This window comes from Gastrolobium bilobum, unplaced genomic scaffold, assembly GCF_033153095.1.
Source record: "Gastrolobium bilobum isolate Gb01-03AN ecotype WA unplaced genomic scaffold, APGP_CSIRO_Gbil_v1 utg7986, whole genome shotgun sequence".
In the NCBI taxonomy this organism is placed as follows: domain Eukaryota; kingdom Viridiplantae; phylum Streptophyta; class Magnoliopsida; order Fabales; family Fabaceae; genus Gastrolobium; species Gastrolobium bilobum.
Window position 1 is genome coordinate 420,100 of NW_026899159.1, and position 9,529 is coordinate 429,628.

The following is a 9,529-nucleotide window of genomic DNA, read 5'->3' on the forward strand; positions in this document are numbered from 1 at the left end:
TACGTTTTTGTTTTGGAATTCCTTAACTTTTTCACGTCTCTTCACCGCTTGTTGGACATAAAAATAATAAAGAAAAAAATAGTAAGTTTTTTTTTTTTTTTTAACTCTGAACAGCAAAAATATATATATAATTGCTAAATATGTACGTAGATTTCATGATAATGTAGCAGTACTAACCTGGGATGGGAACCCTTTCTCCAGATTCTGAGACTAGAGGCACTATTATGAGTAGAAGGGGAAGCATGAAGATGGATGAATATATAGCTAGCTAGTTGAGGTGTTATATATCATTCACATGTGGTTATAAATTAAGCTGTGACATAAGATCGAAAGGAAAAGAAGCAAGTACAAAAATTGATGTGCGTAAGCATCAACATTGAATTTGTAGATCGACGTGTCTTTGGATTTTGTTCAAAATCTCAAAATCTGAAGGAGAGTGATATCTTTCCAAAAATGGGGATGATTTTTATCTTTAATAAATTTGTAGGGCATCTTTTTTCTATTTTGTAGAAGACAAGAAAACAAAAATATGTTTAGGTATATTTTTTGGGTCCTTTCGTTATTTGCCTTTCATTTTCGTTGCACGAAAAACGAGTAAGCTAAACTTATAACTTCATTTCTTCTTCCTGAGCCATCGAGTGTACACCTTACAAAGCAAGAAAGAGAATAAACAGAGGTAAGCATACATGTCCGCACAACTTTATTTACCAGGACTAGAATAATTGATTACGTGGGGTCTACAACTACTATTCGAATTAGATTCCTATTTCATCTTTTCCGGACTTCATACGTAACTATATATATGTCTTAAAATTAGTTGTTAGGATAAAGTTATTAAATTCGGATCGGTTATCGGTTAGAATATCCGATTAATAGGTCATTAATTTAACTAGTGAATCACGGATTAAACTAGTTAAATTATATTTATATAAATATATATAATAAAGATAAGATATTATGTATATTTTTTTTCTCATGCCTATTTTATCTACTCATTTTCACATCGTTCGATCACAATCTTAACTAACAGTAAGAGGAAAGACAAATGATAAATATTGGTTTGGATTACGATCTAAAGGTATGGAAATAAATAAGTAAAATAGGCATAAAAAAGATAGGCATAATATTATGAGAGAGGTTATAGTTATTATCTTTTTTTCTTACTACTTGTTATTATCAAATCTTAACCGCTGATTTCCGTCAATCTAACGGTTTTTATTTATTTTCGATGGAATTTTATTTATTTTTCTGTCGAAAATTTTCGACGAAATCGCTAATTCCGTCGAAAAATTCGTTTCCAACGAAGAGATACACCATAGATTCATTTCCGTTGATAATTCGGTCGAAAAGTTCATTTTCGACGGAATTTTTCCGTCGAAAAAAAAGCATTTTTTAGTAGTGTAATGTGACACAATAAATTATAACCATTAGATTGACGAAAATCACCGGTTAAGATTCGGTAGTAACAAGTAGTAAGAAAAAAAGATAGTAACTATAACATTTCCCTAATATCATATCCCTGTAATAAATATATAAATTGAAGTAATTTGATAACCAAATTGATCTAGCTTAGTCGCTAACATTTCATCCCTCTTTCTTTAGGTGCAAGTTTGAATCACAAGAGTGCATTGGTGGTGGAATATTTTGCCATAGTTTTCAAGAACTGATTCAATCAGAAAATTAGTACCAAGTTAGCACATGTTGAACTCGGTTTATAACCGGGTTATATGCATAGCCCGTCAATTGACTGGACCAAACCAGTTAGTGGTCCAATTTCCTTTTTTTTAATACAATGGTAGCACTGAGGTTTGAACATGTGACTTCATGCAAATTACTTAAATTCCTCACTATTAAATCAATCATAGTGGCTTGGTTCCCAGTTTTAAAAACACTGGTTACAAGCCACTAAGAGTGGTTTAGTGGTGAGAGGTTTGAGTAAGTTGTATTAGGTTATGTGTTTAATTCTCACTTGTATTTGTATATAAAAAAACACGGTTACCATACTTGTGTTTAAGGGTTCGCTTTTTTTACGGTCAATGTAAATAACTTATCTACAGTGAGCCCAAAAAGACGTTGTTTTGAGACAGAAATCAAAGTATTTTTGTAATTATAATTTATTTCAGGGTTATAATAGTCTTTTTCATTATAATTTTTAAATTTTTAACCCAAAACGACGTCGTTTTAGGAGCTAATATAGATAACTTATCAACATTTACTTTAGAAACATTAAAGCCATAAAAAAAACACGGTTACCATATTTGTTTTCTTCCGTTTTGCTATTTTTGCCACACCTTCCATATACTAGTAAATGAGGAGTCTATTATTTCTTAACAAAATATATTAATTTTTTAACATATTAACAATTTTATTTTTTTAATTATTCATAAAACAATAGGTGATTAGTCCATTAACCAATTAATATACTTTAATCAATAACTGACTTCTCATTAAGATGTAGGTCGAAGATTCAAGAATAGCACAAACATTTTTCCCCCTCTTATAAATATCACGATTAAAAAGAAAAAGATAAGTGAACAGAATCCAAAAGATGAATAAATAAGTCAAAAATCCACAACAAAATTTAAATCCTTTTTATATCAAAATATAAAATCAACACGTAAATTTTTTAATTAATTGACAATATATGTTTTTTAATTAATTGACAATATATGTTTATATATGTTTGCTTGCTGAAAGCCCTTCTTATCAAAATGAATAATCAAATTGCAAAGCCAAGTGTGGTGGCTCACTTGGTAGCATGGGGACTGAGTGGTGAGAGATGACCTCGGTTCGAATTCCACCAACACCATCTTGGGAGGAGTATAAGTACCGTAATCCTTGGACTCGCACCCGAACTCTGGATTAGTCCCATAGGCGGCTCAAAGAGTCGAACCCGTGGGGATACCGGAGGTTCTGATTCGCCTCAAAGAGATAATTAGGATCAGTTACAAAAAAAAAAAATCAAATTGCAAGATGGAAAACAATGGAAGGATGCTTCCTTATTATATTTCACAATAGCTCCACTTGTTGTTAATCTGCAGTAGCTTAGTTTGTAATTAATCAATTAATTAACCACTCTCTCTTTTTTATTTTTAACCAACTCAACTGTCTAATTATAACTTATTGTAACTATTAGTTAGTTCTTCTCTTTGCTGGGTGTTGTATCACTTGCTGAGCTGTTGTATAATTTTTTTTTTCCTTTTATATTTTGTTTTGTCCGTGATGTAATTGTTGTCTTAATTTTTTTTTTACCCAATCTTCTCATTGAAACACTATTTTCGCTATTTAACGGCAAGTATCCAAGTGCCTCTACAGGAAGAATTAGTTAGGAAAATGACATTCACTTGAGTAATGCGGAAGCTGTTCATTTAAAGATAAGTAATGTTAGATTAACTGCAGTACTAATTAATACATTCAAAGATGAGAAAAGCTTTTGCCATTTTAAAAGGAGACAATTTTGTGTTATTTTAAATAAAAAATTTATATTTTGGTGCATATTTGGTAATTTTCTAAGTTCTCTCATTCACAATACTCTCTTTCTCTTTTCTCTTAATTTTGTTGAAGAAAAATAATATAAAAAATCATCAATTATGTACCGAAATATGATAATTTCACTTAAAATAATGCAAAATTGCATCCATTAAAAGATAGAATATGAAAAATTAAACTTAGGCCCCTCCTTTATAAAGGATGATTAAAACCAATTATACTTCTGTGCTCATGTAATTCACATGAGTTACCTAAATCGTTTAAAAAAAAATTAGTAATATTTTAAAATTCTTTTGAGGAAAGTAAAAAGTTTATTATTATTATTTTAACATTGAATTTATTAAGTTCTGTTCTTAAATCACTATATTCAAAGCTACAGGTAATGACAGTCTAGAGGTTATCTCTTATTATTGTGCACTTTACGTTGGATAGTGTGTTTTGAGAGTGCGAAAGCATGTCCTATGCTACCTCTACTAGCATATTCAACAGCCATGTTAAAATTTACGCCATTAATTACTAAAAAAAAAAAGTTAGGCCATTCATTCAACAATTTCAAATTCAAGAGAAAAACAAAACTTTAAAAACTAAAGGGGTGTGAAATTAAATCCTTCCTATCCTCACTTTTTTAAATATAAATTAGATTTTAACAAGAGATAAAAAAAAATTATATACTGTTGATGTTTCAACTCCAATAAGCTCTTGTATAAAAAAAATGTATCAAGAGCTCATAAAATTATTTACTTTCATCTTTCATCTACCAACAAAACTTTTGAGAAATTTAATTCACAAGAAGCCTTCTGAACACAATAATCGGAAAGAGAAAAATCCCAATTGAGCAAAGCTCCTTTAATACCATGTTAAAAATAGGAGTTTTAATTTTAAAATTATTTGAAAGGTTGTTGTTTACTAGTAGTTGTAGTTAGCTCCTGTAAATAGGAGTTAGTTTTGATTTTTAAGCAATCTGTATAATTTGTTAGGATCTTTTGTATCTTTGATCTGATTTTGGATCATCTTTTCTGTATTTAAACACCATTGCTATGGTGCAGAATGAATAAGAAAGCAAGTACATATTTTGACATGGCACCAGAGCTGGTTTGATTTTTTTTTTCTTTTCTCTCCATCATCATATACCCACCCACCGCTTCCCAAATTTAATTCCTTTCCTTGTACGACGTCGTCGTCATCTTTCCTAGTCAACAAAATTTTTTATTCCTTTTCTATTTCCTTATACGACGTCGTCACCCCCCCCCCCCCCACCTCCACAATTTATCCTTTTTCCCTTTTTCCCCTCTTCTTCATCTGCCAATATGGAAACCCCACCCCTCTCCGATTCTGAACAACACCCACCATCTTCTCAGAACCCCCCACCGCCACCCAATATTGTCATCAACCAAGATCATTCCTCTCTTCCCCTCACGGCTATTCTTGATGATACAAATTATCCTTTGTGGTCACAGCTAATGGATATGCGTATTGGAGCTCGAAACAAATCCGGGTTTCTCACCGGTGCCGCCAAGAAACCACCGCCCTCTGATCCAACGTACGACGCCTGGGTCACCGATAACAAACGAGTCAAGAGCTGGTTGATTGATGCTATGAATCCTGGTCTGATGCAACGTTTCATTCGGCTTGACACTGCTTCGGAGATTTGGGACGCAACTGCTCGAACATTCTACGATGGCTCCGACGAATCATGCTTGTTTGACCTCAATCAACGTTCGTTCTCTACCAAGCAATCTGGTCGTCCCCTTTCCATCTATTTCAACGAACTCTTGTCTCTATTTCAAGAGATTGATCACCGTTCCCAATCGTCTTCCGCTACTGTTGAAGGTATTATCTCTGATCACTCTGCCTTATCTCGACTGCGTGTTCATATTTTCCTGGCTGGTCTGGACTCGGAATTTGATCAAGTGCGTGGGGAAATTCTTCGGAAGGACCCCAAACTTGACCTTGAAAGTACATATGCCTATGTCCGTCGTGATTACCATCAACGCCACACCATGGGTGCTCAAAAACCGCATTCTGATGCTGCTGCCTTTGTCTCTCAATCTCGTTTTTCTTCCAAACCTCGCAAGGAAAATTTCAGCAGCAAGGGGTCTTCATTTACATGCTCTCATTGTGGGGAATCAGGGCATTCTAAACAAAGATGCTATGAATTAATTGGGTATCCAGAGTGGTGGGATTTCACCAAACGTCCTCGGAAGAAGTCTCTTGCGAAGGGTCTTACTGCCCAACCAGATGTTGATAACAATCCTCCTCAGGCAAATATAGCCCACGCAGGTATCTTGGGTAAGTCTTTTGTATTTTCTGCCCATTGTTCGAATTCTACTTGGATAAATGACACTGGGGCTTCAAATCATATGGTTTCTGATTCATCTCTGTTGAAAAATTTTGAACCTTGTTCTGCATCGTATATTTCCACTGCAAATGGGGGGCGGGCTTGTATCACAGGGATGGGTTCTCTTCAATTAACCCCTACGTTGTTTCTCAAATCTGTTTTGGTGGTTCCTTCGTTAACTTCCAATTTGTTATTTGTCACTCAACTTACATTTGACTTGAATTGCCTCATTATTTTTTGGCCCACTTACTGTAAATTTCAGGACATTCACCAAAACAGGACTCTTGGTTATGGTGTTAAGCATGGTGATCTGTACTTTCTCGACTGCAACCATGGATCATCGGAATCTTCTACTCAACTCTGTTGTTCTCTATCGGTCTCCCAAGCATCTGACACTATCTGGTTGTGGCATCGTAGATTAGGGCATTTGTCTTTTAGTTATCTGCAAAAATTGTTTCCTCAGTTGTTTGTTTCAGTTTCAATTTCTAGCTTTCATTGTTCAGTTTGTAAGTTGGCCAAGAGTCATCGAGTTCCTTACTTTCCAAGTTTTAATAAAAGTGCTACCCCTTTTCAAGTTATTCACTCGGATGTTTGGGGACCTGCCAAAGTCCCCTCTCTTCTAAATCGTATTATTATGTTACGTTCATTGATGAATGCACTCGAATGATGTGGATTTCTCTCTTAAAACACAAAAGTGATGTTTTTTCTGCCTTCAAAATTTTTTCACATATGGTCCACACACAATATCAGTCCTCTATACAAGTGCTCCAATCGGATAATGGTATGGAATATCTAGGGTCTGAATTTGTTAACTTTCTTAATTCCCATGGTATCAAGCACCAAACTTCTTGTGCTTATACCCCTCAGCAAAATGGACTTGCTGAGAGAAAAAATAGACATATATTAGAAGTTGTCCGTGCATCTTTATTTGGCATGAATGTTCCTAGATATTTTTGGGGCGAGGCAGTTATCTCCGCTGCTTACTTAATCAACCGTACACCATCTAGTGCACTTAATTTTCAAACTCCTCTTCAAAAACTTGAATCTTTTTTTTCTCTTCCTCATGTCTCTAATCTTGAGCCTCGTATATTTGGTTGTACAGTATTTGTTCATGTTCCGAAAAATTTGAGAAATAAACTTGATCCGTGTGCTTCTAAATGCATTTTTGTTGGGTACTCTGATTCACAAAAGGGGTATCGTTGCTATGATCCTGTTCTCCGCAAGTTGCATGTATCTCTTAATGTTTCTTTTCAGGAAACTGAACCTTTTTACTCAGGGGGAGCAACCACTACTTCTCAGGGGGAGTTGAGTCATAGTCATAACTATGGAGAAGAAGTATTGATGGATATCTCAACACAAAGCAATTTTCAGAATACTACTGCACAAGATACAATTATCAGGAGTATTGAGACTGCCACACCAGGCTTAACACCTACACGAGATCCTACTGAGGTGGTTGTCCCTGATTTACCATCATATGTTCATAACGAGGAGGTAAATCTGAATCTGTCTTCTCCGAATCTGCCTTCTCCGAATCTGTCTTCTTGTACACCAGGTAATAATACCTCACCTATACATGAACCACAAATCAGAAAGTCCCAAAGAATTACTAAAGGCATTCCTCCAAAATTATATGAACCTGATCCATCTGCTAAAATAAAATACCCAATTGGAAATTATGTTTCAACAGAGAAACTTTCTAAATCATATGCTTTAGCTACTAATCAGTTATCTAGTGTAGTTATTCCAACAAATGTGCAGGATGCTCTTGCAGATCCGAAATGGAAGGAGGCCATGAATGTAGAAATGGAGGCTCTTCAAAGGAACTCAACTTGGGAATTAGTTACACTACCACAAGGGGAGCAACCAATAGGATGCAAATGGATATTTACACTAAAACTAAAGGCTGATGGAAGCCTGGACAGATACAAGGCTAGACTGGTAGCTAAGGGATACACACAAAGATACGGCATTGATTATCAAGAGACCTTTGCGCCAGTTGCAAAGCTTAATACAGTCAGAATTATAATCTCAGTTGCAGCCAACAGAAATTGGAGCCTAAAGCAATATGACGTGAAGAATGCATTCCTTAATGGTGATTTAGAGGAAGAGGTATATATGGAAATACCACCTGGAGTTGAACAGCGACAAGAGAACCGAGTATGCAAATTAAAAAAGGCCCTTTATGGGTTGAAACAATCTCCAAGGGCATGGTTTGGTAGATTCTCCCTGGCTATGAAAAAAATTGGTTATAAGCAAAGTAACTCTGATCATACTTTGTTTATAAAACATAGAGGAGGAAAAGTAACCATTTTAATAGTCTATGTGGATGATATGGTTGTGACAGGTGATGATGAATGTGAAATGAAAGCATTGGAGCAGCATCTATCCACTGAATTTGACATGAAGAACCTGGGGGAGCTGAAATACTTCCTTGGCATTGAAGTTGCCAAATCTGACCGAGGAATCTGTTTGTCACAAAGGAAGTATGTTCTTGATTTACTTGCTGAAACTGGGATGTTAGCATGTAAGCCCGTAGACACTCCAATTGAAATGAATCATACTTTGGGCATTTATCTAGATCAGACTCCTAGTGATATTGGTAAATACCAAAGGTTAGTTGGCAAATTAATTTATTTAGCTCATACAAGACCTGATATTTCCTATGCAGTAAGTGTGGTTAGCAGGTTTATGCACTCTCCAAGTGAAGGTCACATGAAGGCAGTGCAAAGGATTCTTAGATATTTAAAAGGCACTCCTGGTAATGGTCTCTTATTCTCCAAAAACAAGAAACCATCAGTTGAGGGATACACAGATTCAGATTGGGCTGGAGACAAGACTACACGACAGTCAACCTCAGGGTATTTCACATTTGTAGAAGGAAATTTAGTGACTTGGAAAAGTAAAAAACATAAGGTAGTTGCTCGATCAAGTGCAGAAGCAGAGTTTAGAGGTATGTCTCATGGTATTTGTGAACTACTTTGGATTAAGGGTGTTCTGAAAGACATTGGAATTGAATATTGTGAGCCTATGAAACTGTACTGTGATAATAAAGCTGCTGTGCAAATTGCTCATAATCCGGTTCAACATGATAGAACTAAGCATGTGGAAGTAGATCGACTCTTTATCAAAGAAAAACTTGATCACAAGATTATTCAACTGCCATTTGTAAAGTCAGAAGATCAGATTGCTGATGTTTTAACAAAGGTTGTTTCTGGCAAGTCCTTTGAGAAAGCAATCAACAAGTTGGGCATGATAAATATACATGAACCAACTTGAGGGGGAGTGTTAAAAATAGGAGTTTTAATTTTAAAATTATTTGAAAGGTTGTTGTTTACTAGTAGTTGTAGTTAGCTCCTGTAAATATGAGTTAGTTTTGATTTTTAAGCAATCTGTATAATTTGTTAGGATCTTTTGTATCTTTGATCTGATTTTGGATCATCTTTTCTGTATTTAAACACCATTGCTATGGTGCAGAATGAATAGCAAGTACATATTTTGACATACCAGTCAAGGTGTTTCACCTTGCTGAAGACGGAAGCGTGTGTTTCCTGTTGGCCCACACAAGCAAGCATGTTTAGCACATAGATCATTACTTCCCTTGTAATGCTTTGTAGTTTCGTTGGGCAAAGCCTTTGGTCCTCTTTATAAGAGGCTCTTTCCCCCATAGTTTGTAATCAATCTGTTGACCCAAGAACCCAA